An 18743-nucleotide genomic window follows, 5' to 3' on the forward strand; every position below is an offset into this window, starting at 1 on the left:
ATTTAATCGACCCTGAAAGGATGAAAAGCAAAGTCGACTTTGGCGGGATTTGAACTCAGAACGTAGTGGCAGATGAAATACCGCTAAGCATTTCGCCCAGCAGGATCAGAACAAGTTATTGCAGACCCAGTTTCACCACTACAACATTAATCCAGGCATTTTTACTCCAGGCAGTACCAGGAATTTTATGCATTGTGTGTGTGTGTGTGTATATGGCTGTGTGATTTAAACTTAATTGTTGTATTTATTAATGTCTGTATCCTGTAACTTATCCCAAAAATTAGTCTCAATATAATCATCCTTACCTGTAATATTTCAAGCATACAATTAATCCTCTCCACAAATGTTTTTAATATTCCAGCTTCACTACAATCAATAACATGAAAATTTGTTTCAATACCAATATTGGCGTCAGTAAGTGCTCTATCTCCAATGCGTATGAAACCACAACATATTCCAGTGAGACCCTAATAATTATAAAAGCAATATGTAAAAATGGCAAGCAAACAACACATGATCAATGGAATATGATAATTATGACTACAAAATATGTTGATAGCTAATCAGAAGAATGAAGGGAGATAGAAAATATCATAAATGATATGTAATTTCATATATATATATATATATATATATGTGTGTGTATATATATATATATACAGGAGGAATAGCCACCAAGGTGGATTCCTAATATGCTAGAAATGCTAGAAGAATGGTGGCTATTCCTCTTATTTATATATGTACTATAAGTCATAGTCCTTGGATATTTATGTATGCTAGCCACTGGTTTAAATTAATATTAATTAATACTAATTTCTACCCTCATTATTTAATTTATATATATATATAAAACTTCTAATGCCAGATACGCCGAAACAAAAAAATTGTCGATAACCATTAAATTTATGCGTCTTGAAACTGGACCAATAAGGTAATAAACAAATTTTTTTAGAGATTTCTATCGGTTTGTTTCGAGACGCATAAATTTAATGGTTATCGACAATTTTTTTGTTTCGGCGTATCTGGCATTAGAATTTTACTTCTGCCCTTATCTTGTAAATTATGTATAACTTTTACCTTTAAAGGCATTTTTTGATATGCTGGCCATTGATAAAATTTTTTTCCTGAAAAAAATGTTATCCTATATCAATTATATATATATATATATATATATATATATATATATATATTGAGGAAAAGTTTGTGCACCGTGTTAAAATAATGCTCTTTTATACATTTTGTGGTGTGTGTGTGTGCATGTGTGTGTTTATTCAGTTCATGTCATGTTCAATGGTGACTCGCTGTGTTCATTGAAACTGCTCCTTGTTTCAAGAAGACAATGCAAAGCCACACACTGCCAGAAAGACCAGCAACAAGATTGAAGAATTGGACGGTGTAGAAGTTCTGCTGCATCCAGCCTATAGTCCAGGCGTTGCTCTACCAGACTACGGTCTCTTTCGATCAATGCAGCACTTTATGAAAGGCCACCGATTTGAGTCATTTGATGAAGTTGAAGAAGCCTGTCAAGAATTTATCAATTCAAAGCCAAGGAATTGGTACTTTGACCAAATCCAAAAGCTTGCAGATCGTTGGCAGAGAAAATGATGATCTTTATTTTGAAGAATAGTTTTTGTTGTGTCTGGGGAGAATCATTTTCTTTTTGTGCCTTATAATGTAACTCACACACTGGTAAAATTTCCACTTATTTCTTATTCTTATTATCCTAAAACTTTTCATTGTGTCTTGCAACCTTTTCAATAGACTTGACTCTTGTTGTTTTTTAATAAATTCTTGCATAAAAATATCATTATTTTAACATGACACACAAACTTTTTACTCAACCTAGTGTGTATATATATATATATATATATATATACATACATACATATCTATATCGTGTTGATAAACTGATTCAATTATATTACTTAAAGTTTCACAAAAGTGAGAAAAAACACTTCTGATCACTCAGTTGTCTTCTTTTGAGTAACATTGTCTTTACAGCCCCTTTGATTGTTATTTGTTGATGCGCAAAGCTCATTTTTCATTCGTGAGGTAATATTTATTCCCATTTAAATGTTGATATGGTTTCTCTTTTTTCCTGTCAAAGATGATACTGTCAAAGAATGCATTAACTTGATTGAGTGTAAAGATTGAGTTCTTTTACCCCTTTCTTTTCTTTCTTTGGTGGTTGGGTGGGGATGGAGGACATTGCATAATAATTTCTCTTTCCCACTGTCAATTGACAAAGTGAAGTGAATGCAGAGTACCTTTCTGGGAATTTAATACTACGTAATTTAGGGAAATCTTTCAGATTTGTTAAGCGGAATACTACAGCATTGAAAGATTACATTGTTGTATTCAAATGTAAATATTGATAAGCTGGAAAGAAAACTGGTGAAGAAAGTATTGTGATTGATGTGTAAAAATGTAGCAGGAAGCATCACAATGCAGAGAATATGATTTTATCAAAGATGCAGATAAATAAAATCCTTAGGTGATACAGAAAAATTTATTGAGGAAGTGCTGAATGCTATGACAAGAGCAAGTGTTTTGCATATTCTCTCTATTTGCATGTCTCATGCAGCCTGCTTCTCAAGAAAGGTTGCCCAAGTCTGATGTAGAGGTTACATTCTAAGTAATTTTCAAGATAAAACAAAAACTGAAATTAAACCAAACCTCATCACTTCCTGTAGTTATTAAAAACTGTTTTGCATTTTTACCACCAGCACCAGCTTTGTCTCCTGGCGTTTCCGGCTGAGAAACAGAGCAAAAGAACAAATGATATTTCACTATGTCTCAATACAATTTACATTTTTCAAATACAAAGATTCTAATTACATTTCCTGATTACACACCATCTCTCTCCCACTCCACCTCTCCTCCATCCATTGACATCCATTTTTTCCCCTAAATCCGTTTTGAAGGTGGTGGGGATGGCGTGTAAAGATTTTTATGGTTTTATTTTTAATTGTATCTTTTTAAATATTTTATATATACATTTCAACTAGGAATGCACTTAAGGTATCATGCCCTGACAACTCACTGCAACTACATTCTGTCTTTTCTTTGCTGGTATTCACTTCAGAATTCTACAAGTGAAATTTAATATTGTAGAAGTTGTATTCGAAGTTGTTAAAAGTTGTCATTTGACAATCAATGTAATGCTCACTGAATACATAAATGTTGAAAGACCTTTGATAATGTTCAGTCACCTTGTAGTTGTCATGATATCTTTAAAAAATAATTTAAGTCATAAAATATCAGAAATTGTCTTTAAAATTTCAAATAAATGGCAGTGCCCCAGCATGGCCACAGCTCATAAGCTGAAACTAGAATCAATCAATCAAAAAATCTCTCACAACAAAGAATCATGGGGGCAGTCTAAACATGTACAAATGAAAGTACAAATGAAAAGTACAAATGAAAATAAAACCATAAAATAATCCAGTCACTCCACACCTGAAAAATAAAGAATTTAGGGAGAAAAATGCGAGAAAAAAATGAGTTTCAGAAAAAAATAATATGCAAAACATTACTGTTGCTAAGATTTGGACCAAGATGGTTTTTGGCTTACTTCCTGATGAATTTTGAAAAAAACAATTTTCTTTGGAAAAAAAAAAGAAAAAGAAAAAATTGACTCTTATATCAGAACTCAACCAAAATTCTAGACCCAAAAGGTTAAAAATACTTTTTTGTTTATAAAAAGTTAAACTTATATTTTCTGAATATGAAAAGCAGGTATTTTATATGCATCAGAAACAGTCTGATTAAATAAATCAATTCTATAAATTTTGGTAGATTTATTAACACATTTATGAGTAAGGATCAATGAAATAAGCTTACAAGACTAATTCAAATATGCTTAATCTATTAATTTTTTATCCTATACTCCGGGTTCTGACAATAGGGCCAATCTATTGATATAATTCCCACTATCTTCATGCTAGTATTCAGATTTCATTTTTATTTAATGTACATTAGCCACAATCTCAAAGCAAACAGAGAATTCAGCATTGCATACCAAAAAAAAAAAAAAGAAACAACAATTTTATAAAGCAAAAACTAGTTCTGCCCGACATTATACATATTGACAACTACATGGAAAGGGTAATTTGAAATGAATCTTCATTTCAAATTACCACAAACAAGAGTGCAGTGACAGAACATGAACTGTGAACTTCTCAAATGGTTATCCAGTACCCTATTAAAACAGTCATCCATACTCTTTCAAATATTCAACTAATTAATGCAGAAGCATTAGGAAAACTAATTATGAATAATTAAGCAGTAAAACAAAACAAATGTTAGCTTATGACTAATATTCTCTTAATTATTTTGGAAAATGCAAACAACAATTTGAACATGTTGCAGGCTTATCACCTCATCAGCAAATCCTAGATTCACCATACTAACCAAAATAGTGATGAGAGAATCTTTAAGTAAATATGTAAAATATTTATTTGAACTGCTTAGTAAACAAATATATTATTATACTAATCATAGACATAGCCCCAGAAATGAATTTCAGTATAAAATAAATATAAACTTTATATTTGATATAAGATAATATTATCTGTAAATTGAAGACTGAAGAATAACTACCATATTTACATGTGTATAAGTCACGCCCTTAATTTACTGCTAAATCTTTGGCACAAAATTTTTTCTTTTTATATTCAAACTTGCAATTATAACTGATGATAATAATTAACCTTGCATGTGTCAACAAACCAAACGGCCATGTTGAAACAAATTTATTGACATACAAACTTAATTACAAACAATAATATTGTTTGTAAAATGGAAAACAAGGAAATAAAATTGCTATGCAAGCTACAACTAGAAAACAAGGAAATTCACAACAAAATATAAAAATTGAACATCAAATAAAATTCAATAATTCTGAGTCAAGTAACGCTACATTAAAACTCAAATTAAATCAAGAAAATATCAATTTCAAATAACTATATCATATATTAAAATCAATTAAAACCAATTAAAATTCTTCAAAACTGATATCTTCATCGCTGTGACCAAAATGTTTATTCCAGTCCTTCTCTGTAATTTTCTCATCTCTCAGCCTGGAATAGAAATGTCAGTTTCCTCCTGGTCACCATCTTGGTCTTCGTTGTACTCCCAAAGACAATTATTCTATTTGCCTTCCATCTTGTTAAATATTCTTGTACAGAGAGAAGAATTTTTATTGACCATATTACATGGAATAACATCTCAGGCACTCTTCACCTATGAACTTGCTTCCTTAAGGTTGTTTGCCTCTGTCAATTCTTTCTCATCTGGAGCCATCAACATCATCCATTTCTGACACCACACTCTATCTTTACATAGTTTGTTCAACACCACATCCAAGGGCTGTAACAAGGATGTAAGATCATCTCTGCCTTGTGAGCACAAAAATGGCCCTGTAGAAGCTTTCCCCTTTAGAAATGTACCAGGTTTAGCATTCTATATTTTAGCTAGCCAGATTTCCATGCCATCTTCATCCATCCACCCATTGGGATGCCATGCACTTCTACTCCAGTAGTTAACTTTTTCACATTTGCAGTGATTTCCCTATTAAATATCAGTATTGGGTTTAGCTTAGTACCAAATAGTACCAAGCAATACTGTGAAATAGGTCTTTCATGGCCTTTTTTTTTGCATACTAGTATAGTTTTCTTTCCTCTGGTATCAACTGTGCAGTTTCAGGGAGATTAAAGTGCAAAGGCATTTCATCAATATTACTTATCTGGCTAACTTCAAAATTAAATTGTTTTCTTTACTTGAGGGAAAACATGTGGAAGGTAAATATCTTGTCTTCTAAGTCACGAGGCAGTTTCTGACATATCTTTGTTTTCTGTCAGTGACTGAGCCCATTTCTTTGCATAAATCAGAGTATTTATCTATTCAAAGCCTTGAATGAAGAATCTGTGTTAATCTGGGCAAGAATCTGGACAAATCTGCTGCAAAGCCATGATGAAACCAGAACTCCTTCAGTCTTTTATTCATTTTACTTTTTGTTTCTCAGTCTCTGGTTAGTGGGTCTGTTTCCTTTTGCATGCTCTTTTAGGAATTTCTAGTGGAACTTCCTTTTGTTTTCACCAATCTCTTACAAGCTGTTCTGAAACTGAAAGTTCCCTTTCATCAGCTCTGTTACCATTCATCTCAGTGAACTTTTAAACCTGGAGCTTGAAATTTGCATTGTATGAAGAACCTTTTCTCTAAACACCAACAATAGTCATTATGACAAAGTTATCACCCAAAGAAAACTTTCTCTTTTATAGAACTAGTTGTTGAATTGAGAAAGTTCACACAGCTAATTTATTAGAATACTCAGCATAATTCAACGACCAATTTTGCCAGTAACCATTTTCACACATTGACATCAGCAGTAATTTATTCAAAATGGTAACACCTGAAGCTCTTCATTCATTGTAACTCTGACATCTCAAGCAACGTTAGGTGTCTCAATATCATATAATGTCAATTGATAAGATAAATGATTTATAAGATGTGATTTGTGTTATCAAAAATAAATGGGTATTAATCTAATAAAATTTAAGCGGAATAAAATAAGTTGTTTGTAGTTCAACAGAACATGGCACAAGGTGGTAACGATCATAAATAACCTGATTAGCAGGGAAGTAGCATGCATACAACCAAAGCTTTAGCTTTGCCCCCTGTATAAGTTGCATTACAGTTTTTTGTAGCTAAAAATCAAGTATAAAATAGTGTGACTTATACACAGGTAAATATGGTAATTAAATTTTCACTTAGTACTTACCTTGGGTTGGTCTTGGTAGAAGAATAGCAGTTTTTTGTTCCCTTTGGGTGCAAGAAAACTTTTTATCAATTGAAACTAGAAAAGAGAATTAAAGCAATATCATTGTATTTTAGAGGAACAATCTGACATACAAACACATACAAGGGGGTGCTGAAAAGGTCCTAACTTTAAGGGTATTGCAAAAGGTCTGACTGGAGGCCCGATCTTCCAAGTTTTTTTTACAGGGCGTAGAAAAACTGAAGGACTGCTACAATAAGTGTGTGAATCTGAGAGAGGAATATGTTGAATAAAATCATAACTGATCCTCCTTTATTTTCTTTTACCCAAAAGCCAGGAACTTTTCAGCACTCCCTCCTATACATGCACACAAATATACACACACAGACACATGTTTATACATGTTTGTGCGTGTGTAAAATTAATATTTGAGGTAACATTGATATTGATTTCTGTTTGTTATGTATTTGCAATTACACACACACACACACACACACACATATTTGTATGTATAAATATATATACACTCGCCTCCTTATGAGAGCTCAGAATCTCTTGTGGAAGCATCATCCAACCAAAATTCAAATATTTGGGAAACTACCACCTGTGTCATCTCTTGTGAAAGGTAGGAGAGTCCAGTTTGCTGGACATTGTTGTAGAGCTGAAAACGAGGCAATTTCTACTCTTCTCCTCTGGAAGCCATCTACTCGCAATACCAGGGGGTGCACACTCTCCTACCCTGATGTAATCTCCAGGGATACAGGCATCCAGCAACAGGACCTCCATAATGCTATGATGGACCGTGAAGTCTGGAGTAGCATGGTAAATTCTATTGTCTCAACCGCAGTCGAATAATGATGATGATGATGATAAATATATATATATATGTGCATACATACATATATACACAAATCATACATACATACACTTATGTATGTATGTATGTATGTACATATGCCCTTATTGCTATTTAGTGATTTTGTTTGAGATGTTTTCGAAGAGTTTAAAGTTCATTTTAAGGTCACTGCCAACCACACGGCTGATATTAACCAAGCTAGTAGTGCACAAGAAGCATCTGTGCAGGTGAATATATTTTGAGTGGACACGGCTTGCACAGAACTATCCACTTCTTGACCATAGAAGACTTCAGTGGTATAATATAGAATGGCAAAGACCAATAGCTTCAAGAGCCTCAGGCTTGTATTTCAGAGTTTACTATGTGCTACACTTGGTGCCTTAACCAGACTGTAGAGTCCAGTTTACCCTATGAGTCAGAGATTATTAAAAGTATGGCCTTGGTAAGAAGATTCTCAGCAATTAAGGACCTGATATAGTATCAAAGTTATAAAATAACGACATAAAATGAAAATAAAAAAATAAAATAACAGTAATATCACAGTACATATAAGTAAGAAATATAAAATAAAATTGGATGTAATTTTTGAAGTCTAATTAGTACATTCAATTTTTCATTGACATATTTGGCCTCACAATTCATTGGGGAAAAAATTAAAACTGCTGTAATGCAGCAATCTACCCCTGGATATCAATTCAATGCACCTCAGATACTGGTTAAGAGTACAATGCTTAAAGTGGAGACTTCTTCTGAATACCTGGAAACCTAGGTGCAAGAAATCACCTCACATATTCAAAAGGCACCAAAAGCCTATAATCTAGTCACAGCACCATATCAAAACTGACACCAAGATCATGGAATATGCCTTATTTTTTCACTCTGCAATGGTGTATTCTTCTGAAATTTGGATACTATGCAAGTGCCATGTAAAAATGTTGGAAAGCTTTCATCAGAAATTCCTCTGCCACATACTCTGTATAAACTGGTTCTCACTCATTCCTGGCACTGAATTCTCTTGCTGAAGCTAAGACCACATCATTCTCAGTTATGTTTATCAAGAATCAACTACAAAGAACAGGCCATCTCATCCATATGGACGATGAATGTACCCAACAAAAACTGCTTTATGATGAGCTTATACTGGGAAAGAGTGAAAATAGTAAGCTAAAGTAAAGATACAGCTTATGAACCACATGGTTCTGGGTTCGGTCCCACTGCATGCCACCTTGGGCAAGTATCTTCTACTATAGCTTCGGGCCGACCAAAGCATGGATTTGGGAGATGGAAACTGAAAGAAACCCATCGTATATATGTATGTGTGTGTGTGCGCGTGCGTCTGTGTGTGTGTATGTTTGTGTGTCTGCCTTTGCCCCCAAACATATCTTGACAACCAATGCTGGTGTGTTTACATCCCCATAACTTAGAGGTTCAGCAAAAGGAGGCCGATAGAATAAGTACTACGCTTACAAGGAATAAGTCCTGGGGCCGATTTGCTCGACTAAAGGTGGTGCTCCAGCATGACCACAGTCAAATGACTGAAACAAGTAAAATAGTAAAAGAGTATACAAATATACTTTAAAATCAAATTTGAAATGCCTTAAATTAGCTAAGTTAATGAGCTTGATAGAGTTAAACATACTGAAATGAAAAGAACAGTTCATAAAAACGAGATTAATATTAATATCGTTTTGAGTGTTTTTCATTCTTTCTTTAAAATTTTATCATGCACAAAAGTATGCATATCTCACGTTGGTATAAGATTGCACCTGTGAACCCAAGCAGGTAAGGCATACATGAACTATTGGAACTTCATTTCAGATGACCAGTTTCAACGTCATTTTTGTCAAAAAAACCTGCAGATCATGTACAGTATTAAAGCAGCACTTGAACATTCACAATAAACAAGCAGAAAATGGAAGCCAATGCTGAAATGATGCATTGCTACAGTATTTGAGATCTGCTCTTCAAACATACTTCGGAGCTCAAAAGTCATTTAAGATACCACACTATGAAAAAAGTAATTATCAGTACAAGAAGAGGTTAAGCTCTGCAAGGAAGAGACAGCCACCATATACATGTATAGAACCATGAAATTTACAACTTCCACTTTTATTGTTGAACTAGCAGTATAGCCCAGCGTTGCTCGGGTTTGTTTTCTTTTCGACCTTTTAGAATTGGAATTTTTGAAAAGTAAAAATTTTGCTTTATGTAGCTTGTTATTCTCTTTAAGTGAATATTTTTCTGGTTGAAATACACCGAAAAATGGCGACATAGCAGTCAAAAAATCGTAAAAAATAGGGATTTGCATAGAAAAAAAAGCACCTTTTTGATGTAAATAATTTTTGGTCTTAACATGGTCAGATTTGAATTTTATCTTCTACGGAATGAAGAGCAAGCCTTCTTCTATCATACTCTCAATTTTGGTCAACTTGCACTGCAGGGTCTCGGACGAGATAGTGTTAGTTGAAGGCTGCCACACACACACACACAGACAACTTCAGCTTTATATATTTAGATTAGTAAATTACATTGGTTATTTGTAGCTTGCTCTCAGGTTTACATTCTTGTGGTACATTGGTAAGTAGGGTTTTGACATATTATAGGTGTCAGTTTATTCTCTGATGTGATAAATACACATGGACATGCACGCATGCATGAAAGTATGCACACACACACACACATACACAGGTGCAGTTTGGCCAAATGTTTAAGAAGGAAGAGTATTATCAGTGAACATGTAATTGAATATAATGACATTACTTGTTATCAAATAAATTACAATCTCAAATAATTAGCAACACCTGAAAAATAAAATAGTTTTCCTCCAGTGAGTCAACCTTTCAGCATGAAATGTAAGATTCAAAAATAAAAAAAGATGGGTACAATTAGCAGAATTAATAAGAGGTTTGTCAAAACCAATTTTAAAAGAGTTGTTGTTAAACCAATAAACAAAACCCCTCAGTATTGGTATAGCCAAGCTTAACTTCCAGGCCAATGATATTTTAACTAAATATTGTCTACCATAATCATTGTTATGATAGAAATCATTTGTCTAAAATCACATTAGCTTAAATTGTTATTTTGCACCTCAATGGTTTTGCATTAGTTACGTGTAGTTTGTTTATTTTCTATATTATTCTTTTACGAAAATGAAAGGAAGAAATTTTAAAATGTGGGGGGAAATAGAATAGAATAGAGGTGAATGTGAGATGATAGACAGAAAAAAAAATGTGAAGTTAAACACTTAAAGACAGAAGAAAAAATATGTACAGCAAAGTATGTAACATTTAGGATTGTGGTTTACACAGGCACAGGAGTGGTTGTGTGGTAAGAAGCTTGCTTACCAACCACATGGTTCCGGGTTCAGTCCCACTGTGTGGCACCTTGGGCAAGTGACTTTTACTATAGCCTCAGGCCAACCAAAGCCTTGTGAGTGGATTTGGTAGATGGAAACTGAAAAGAAGCCCATTGTATATATGTATATGTATATATGTGTGTGTGTGTGTCTGTGTTTGTCCCCCACCAACATCGTTTGACAACCGATGCTGGTGTGTTTACGTCCCCATAACTTAGCGGTTTGGCAAAAGAGACCGATAGAATAAGTACTAGGCTTACAAAAAATAAGTCCTGGGTTGATTTCCTCGACTAAAGGCAGTGCTCCAGCATGGCCGCAGTCAAATGACTGAAACAAGTAAAAGAGTAAAATATTTATAAAGCGTAAAAGACCCTGTTTAGTCATAAATGATCATGGGATTGCCCCTAGAAAGTTACCCTTCAAGGAACCAGTCCAGGAAAGGTTGTGTATGGAAGATCACATGTTGCCCAAGCATACCAGCCTTCCCTCTCCATGCCATTAATGTTATCCAAGGGAAAGGCAAAGGCTGATACAGCTTGGCACCAGTGATTTTGCAGCTCGTTTCTACAGCAGAGTGAACTGGAGCAACATGAAATAAAGTGTCTTGCTCAAGAAGAGCACAATGTAGAGCCCGGTCCAGGAATCAAACTCACTTCCTCATGATTGTGAACCCAACACTCTAACCACTGTTCTGTGCACATTCACATATATAATTATAATGTAATATTAACTATCATCTCCTTATTTCTTATTTACAGTCACTAAGTATATTGATTTCAAATTTTGGCACATGGCCAGCAATTTCGGGGGAGGGGTTAAACTGATTGCATCAATCCCAGTACTCAACTAGTACTAATTTTATCAACCTCAAAAGGATGATAGGCAAAACCAATCTCGGCAGAATTTGAACTCAAAATGTGAAGGCAGAAGAAAGGCCCCTAAACATTTTCCCTGGCGTGCTAACGATTCTGCCAGTTCACTCCTTTACTGTTGATAAGTATATTGATATTTATTTTATTTGTTTTGGGTATTTCATTGTGGAAATTCCTCCCAATATTTCCAAGAATAAATATTGATAGTGCAAATTACTTAAATGGAAACTCCATAGGCAGCTTTATTTTTTGTCTTTCACTTGTTTCAGTCATTAAACTGAGGCCTTCACAGGGCACTGACTTAAAGAATTTTAGTTGAGCAAACTAAACCCGGTACTTTTTTTATAAGTCTGGTACTTATTCTATTGGTCTCTTTTGCCAAACTGCTAAGTTATGGGGAGAAACACATCAATACCAGTTGCCAATTGGTGGTAAGGAACAAACACACACACATACATACAAACACACACACTCACACAAACTCACACACACACACATGTATATGATGATCTTCTTTCAGTTTCTGTCTACCAAATCTGCTCAAAAGGCTTTTGTCAGTGAGAAATTATAATAGAAAATCACTTGCCAATGGTATCACACAGTGGGACTGAACTCAGAACCATATGGTTTGGAAGCAAGCTTCTTCATTTCATTAAATTGGCTATGAAAGCCATATACATATGGAGAAGCTGCAGGCTGGACAAAGACATTAATGAGATCAGATGAAAGATGAACAGAATGGTATTAATGAGAGAAGACGAAAGACACCTGCTGATCTTTGCTTCTCTGGAAGCAAGCTTCTTACCAAACAAATACACCTGCATTCAAATCTTGCTTATCTTTGGCAGGATTTGAACTCAGGGCATAAACAGCAGCCACAAATACTGCAAGACATTTGTTCCAGCTCTAGATGTGCTAACAATTTTGCCAAATAATGACAGCAATGATATTGGTTTCAAATTTTGGTGCAAGGCCATCAATTTTGAGGTAAAAGGGGCAAGTTAATGTAGTGAACCCTGGTACTTGACGAGTACTTTGTTACATCGCTTTATTTTATTGACTCTGAAAAGAGGGAAGGCAAAGCTGACCTTGGTGGTATTTGAACTCAGAACATAAAGAGTTGCAAGAAATAGTACTTAGTATTTTGTCTGATGCACTAATGATTCTGCAATAATAATTATAATAATGATAATAACAAGAGCACTCAGAGAGTACAAACCTCCACCAAGGCAACACCAATGTCCTCTTAACAATTAGCCAGAGATGATTTTTAAAATGAGAATATCTGAAATATACTTGACTGCTCTCACAAGCAAGAATACTAAAAATGAACCCAACCACTCTCAAAATTTAAGTAAAAAAAAAAAACAGGAAAAAATAATCCAGAACCGTTGTCCGGTACCTGATTGATCCCAAAATCTAATCAGTTACAGAGCCAAACATCTCTGAAAGTTACATCTAAATCCATCCAGCTGTTTTGCATTGACTCCAGTGCTCAACTGGTACTTATTTTACTGACCCCCAAAAGGATGAACGATAAAGCCAACCCCAGGAGAATTTGAGCTTGCACAAGGCCAGAAATTTCAGGGGCAGAATGTTAGTTGATTTCATTGACCCCAGTACTTGACAGGACTAATTTTATCCATCCTGGAAGATGAAAGGAAAAATCAATCTTTGTAGAATTTGAACTCAGCTTTTTTTTTTTTTTTTACTTATTTAAATATTCATCTTGTGCAAATACTTTTTAAATCTATAATCAAGATGAAAGATGAACCGTTACATCTACCTTAATAACATATCTGAGAGAGGTTTTGCTTCTGATATCTAGTGATGACCTATTCTTCTCTACACTCTGTTAACACCTATGTGGGATTATGCAGTGAATATCAATTGACTTTACTGGCAAATCTGCACATTATATCTCTCTATATATAAAGCTGAAGTTGTCTGTGTATGGCAGGTTTGGTAGCCTTCAACTAACACTAACTCCTCCGAGACCTTGCAGCGCAAGTTGATCAAAATTGAGAGTATGATAGAAGAAGGCTTGCTCTTCATTCCGTAGGAGATAAAATTCAAATCGGACCATGTTAAGACCAAAAATTAATAACATCAAAAAGGTGCTTTTCTTCTATGAAAATCCCTATTTTTTACGATTTTTTGGCTGCTGTGTCGCCATTTTTCGGTGTATTTCAACCAGAAAAACGTTCACTTAAAGAGAATAACAAGCTACATAATGCAAAATTTTTACTTTTCAAAAATTCTAATTCTGAAGGGTGGAAACCAACCTGAGCAACGCCGGATGATACTGCTAGTTTATGATAAATATAAACAAATAGTCAAGCAATATACGATTGACTTCTCTTGATTGTAAATTGACAATTCAAAACTATATGACATTTAATGTCTTGCACAAGTAATATTACTATATTTGGTAATGTTGACCATATTTAGATTTAGCTGTATTCCTGAACTCTGTTATGATATCTACTGATATTTTTACCAGTCAATCATCTTTGGTATCAGATTTTGATAGGTGTTGACAGACCAAGAGAAAAGTTTAACTTAAGAACTTTTTAGCATGTTTATAAAAGCCCTGGATTTCTACTCTCTGTAGGGATTTTTCTTACTGCAGCTAAACGCTGCGTGCTTTTAAACCTATGTATGAAAAAATATTTTTTAATCCTTCAACTATCTCTCAGAAATTATTCTTGTTGTAACTGCAGGCTATATCTTAAGTCTATATGAGATATCTCAGCTCTCATCTGTTGGCAATTTCATTACTTATTAATTTACACACATAACATACATGCAACAAACTGTACATTATGTATATAAAAATTTTAGGTGCTATTAATATTGTTGAAGATAATGTTTTCTCCTCAACTTGTTATAATTATTTGTTATTCAACATTTGCATCATAACATAACCACAATTTCTTTTACAAATGATTAGGTACTGATGCCACATAAAATGCACTGGTGATGGTGCCATGTAGAAAGTACCCAGGACACTCACCAAAGTGGTTGGCATTAGGAAGGGCATCCAACTGTAGAAATTAAGCCAAAAAAGACTGTAGAGCTGATGACAATCCCTGGCCTTGCCAGCTCCTGTCGAGTCATCCAACTCATGCCGGCATGGAAAATGGACATTAAATGATATTTCGTGATAGTATTTTAAAATACATATGGTTTCAAATTATGGAATATTTGAAGTTCATTTTAAACACATTCGTTCCCATTTTAATAGCTTTCACATTGAGGGAAGGTGGAAGCATACCTATATGTTTTTACTTTGATGTTTCTATCATAGATCAGACAGAGACAATTGAAGGAAGACAACTTGACGTTCTTTGAGACGTTACTAATGATGTCTAAACCCGAGAAGGATAGAGCAATTATTTTAAAAACCAAGTAAATTATTATCCTTCAAAGTTATTTAGCATTGCATGTCAATTAAATCCTGGCTATGTATTCCTATTGATATAATTAAAAATAATAAATCTTTTTCATCATTAAATAAACTCTGTCTACGACTGCATTTCAAAAATGTTGGTAAAAGTAAGCATTTTATCTTGATACCTCTTGATTAATTTTAGAGGTTGATTGTTACTTGAATTGAAACAACTGTTACAATATAAACTAATTAAAAAAAAACATGTTCCTTTTCGAGCTATGCCAGGCTCAAAAGGGCCAGTTTCCTGGTTTCAGTGGCGTAGAAATTCCCCACCTGGATGGGACGCCGGTCCGTCGCAGGATTACTAATTTTTGCCAGCTGAGTGGACTGGAGCAACGTGAAATGACGTGTTTTGCTCAAGAACACAACGCATCGCCCGGTCCAGGAATCAAAATCACAACCTTATGATCATGAGTTCAACACCCTAACCACTAAGCCATGCACCTCCATAAACTAAAATTACGAAAGTATTAAAGCAATGGATGACTCTGGTAATGATAACAATTGTGCTAATGAAGCTGACTATGCAGATAGATATTCTAGCTGTTTCTTTTTATTGTGCTCAGAAGTAATCGTCTTTAGTTATTTATTTTCCTATGCTTTCCATTTTTTTTTAACATTAATATCAACATAATATTTTTAATATACGTTTTCTAATGGGATTGACATGTTGTAAAAATAGAATCTGTTCATAATGTCTGTAGAAAAATAATAATGAATGTAATAATAATAAAATGTATGTTAAGCAATAACAATATGCAAAAGTTTATACAATCAAAGTTTTAAATTATACTTAAGTATTGGTTTACATGCCTTCATCTAGAAACCATCAATTTTGTTCTGATAAAATTAGTATTTTCAGGGGGTTTAATTAGTTGAATAACATGAGTTCACTTTGTTAATCCCAACAAGATTTGAACTCAACATATACAATAAGATGTCTCTTTGATACTGTATATATTATCCTAGCCTGTACTTCCACATGTATGCCAAAATGAAAATTGTTCAAACCTACATTGTATAAATAATTCATAATAGTTAATAATTTTCATTATAACCTTCTGTTATTTTGACAGGAAATACAGCTGAAGATGTGTAATGTTCATGCCTTTCTCAAGTGAATAATGTGATATTAGGACAAAACTGATGCCAATCTGTCTATGATAAAGCAATTCTAATAATACTTGAGCAGTCTATCAGTTCATGTAATTAGTAAGTGATCAGATTTAAATATCGGTCTGACTCGTTGATCAGGCAAGGTTACTAGACAGAGTAAATTGCTGGTCAGAACAGATTATCAAGCAGAATAAGTTGCCAGTCACTCACTCACTGAACAAACGTGGTGGTTAAGCAGAGTCACTTGCTGAACAGATTAAGTGAAATCAAAACAAGTGAAATCGAAAGATCAAGTGAAATTGAAATCGAAATTAAATTCGATGACTGGCATCCGTGCTAGTGGAGCACTAAGAGCACCATCTGAGCATGATCGTTGCCAGAGCAGCTAACTGGCTTCCCTGCTGGTGGCACATAAGAAGCACCATTCGAGCGAGATCGTTACCAGTGTTGCCTTATTACCACTTGTGCCGGTGGCATGTGAAAAAATATTCAAGCGAGGTCGTTGCTAGTGCTGCTGGACTGGCTCCTGTGCAGGTGGCAAATAAAAAACACACCCACTACACTCTCGGAGTGGTTGGCATTAAGAAGGGCATTCAGCTGTAGAAACTCTAACAGATCAAGATTGGATCCTGGTGCAGCCATCTGGTTCGCCAGTCCTCAGTCAAATCGTCCAACCCATGCTAGCATGGAAAGCAGACATTAAATGATGATGATGATGAGATGATGATGATGATGATGATGATGATGGAGCAGAACAGGTCACTGAACAGATTAAGTTGTTGAGTTTGCTAGATTACCAAGCAGAGCTGGTAGCCAAACAGATTATGCGAATGAGCAGACTAAATTACCAAACATATTCTGGTAGGTTTGAATTTGGCTGCCAGCCTGACTTCTGATGGGCTACACTTTGATGGCAACAGGATTTGAGTTGTGAGTAATAGTTAATGCTTGATTCAGTGAAATTACAAATATATTAGTTGTGTGTCTGACATCAAAATAAGCAAATACCTTTTCATCAGCAACAACAGAGTTCTCAATAAATTCTGTTTCCAAATTCAATACTTCTGCTATCTGAATAAAAGAAAGCGAAAATGAAAAATATATACATTAATAAAAAGCATCTTCAACATCAACCTTTTAATATACATTTTCTAAGGGGATAGACTTCCTATGAAATGGTATAACTGTATTTCTACTGAATTTTAAAAAATTATAATAGCATTATGCAAAATGTCATGCCATTAAATTAAAAATCACATTGATGCTGATTTACAGATTTCTACAGATCGAGCAGGGCCACCTAGCTGAGTGGGTGTGTAATGTGTTTGCCAGCCTACTTACTAGAACTTTGGTCTTTGCAACATTGACTCTAAGACCTTTCAATTCTAAACCTTGCTTCCACACTTGAAATTTCTTCTCTAGTTCCGGTAGTGATTCTGCTATGAGGGCCAGGTCATCAGCATAGAGAAGTTTCCAAGGTCAACCCATCTTGAATTCCTGTTATTACCTGGATGACTATGATGAATAAAAGGGGACTGAGAGCTGATCCTTGGTGGACCTCTACTTCTACCTGGAATTGTTCACTAAACTCATCGCCAATCCTAACCTTACTAACGGCCTCTCTGTATAGGGCCTGTACATCCCTTATTAACCACTCATCAATCCCCAGTTTCTGCATCGCCCACCAGATAAGGGATAGGGGGACCCTGTCAAAGGCTTTCTCCAAGTCCACATAAGCTAAGTATAGGGGTTTATCTTTAGCTAGGTATTTCTCCTGCTGTTGCCGCACCAGAAATATAGCATCAGTGGTGCTTCTACCTGGCACAAAACTGAACTGCATCTCATCTAAGCAGACCCTCTCCCTAATGAAATGGGCTATGACCCTCTCCGTGAACTTCATCACCTGATCCAGCAGTTTGATACTCCTGTAGTTATTTCTATCTAAAGCATCGCCTTTCAACCTTGTAGCAGTTGACATACCCAATGACGTGCTACTATGCCAGTCATTGGGTATAGCTCCATCATGAACTACCTGGTGTACAATAACCCACACCACCAGATGTTTTAAGCATCTTGGCAGTGATTCCTAATTCATACCCTTAATTGCTTTATCTACCAGAGAGCTGTCTATTGGGATAGCTGGTCCATCTACTGGGTCAACATTTGGCAGGCTCTCCTCCTCCCATTCATTCCCCACCTTCAGCAGTCTTTCATAATGGCTTCTCCAAGCCTGCATACAAAACTGATTTTGTTTTAATAACATTGAGTATTTTTAAGGAGGCTTAGTTGAATAATTCAAGTTAATTCATTGA

This window comes from Octopus sinensis, linkage group LG9 (assembly GCF_006345805.1).
Source record: "Octopus sinensis linkage group LG9, ASM634580v1, whole genome shotgun sequence".
In the NCBI taxonomy this organism is placed as follows: domain Eukaryota; kingdom Metazoa; phylum Mollusca; class Cephalopoda; order Octopoda; family Octopodidae; genus Octopus; species Octopus sinensis.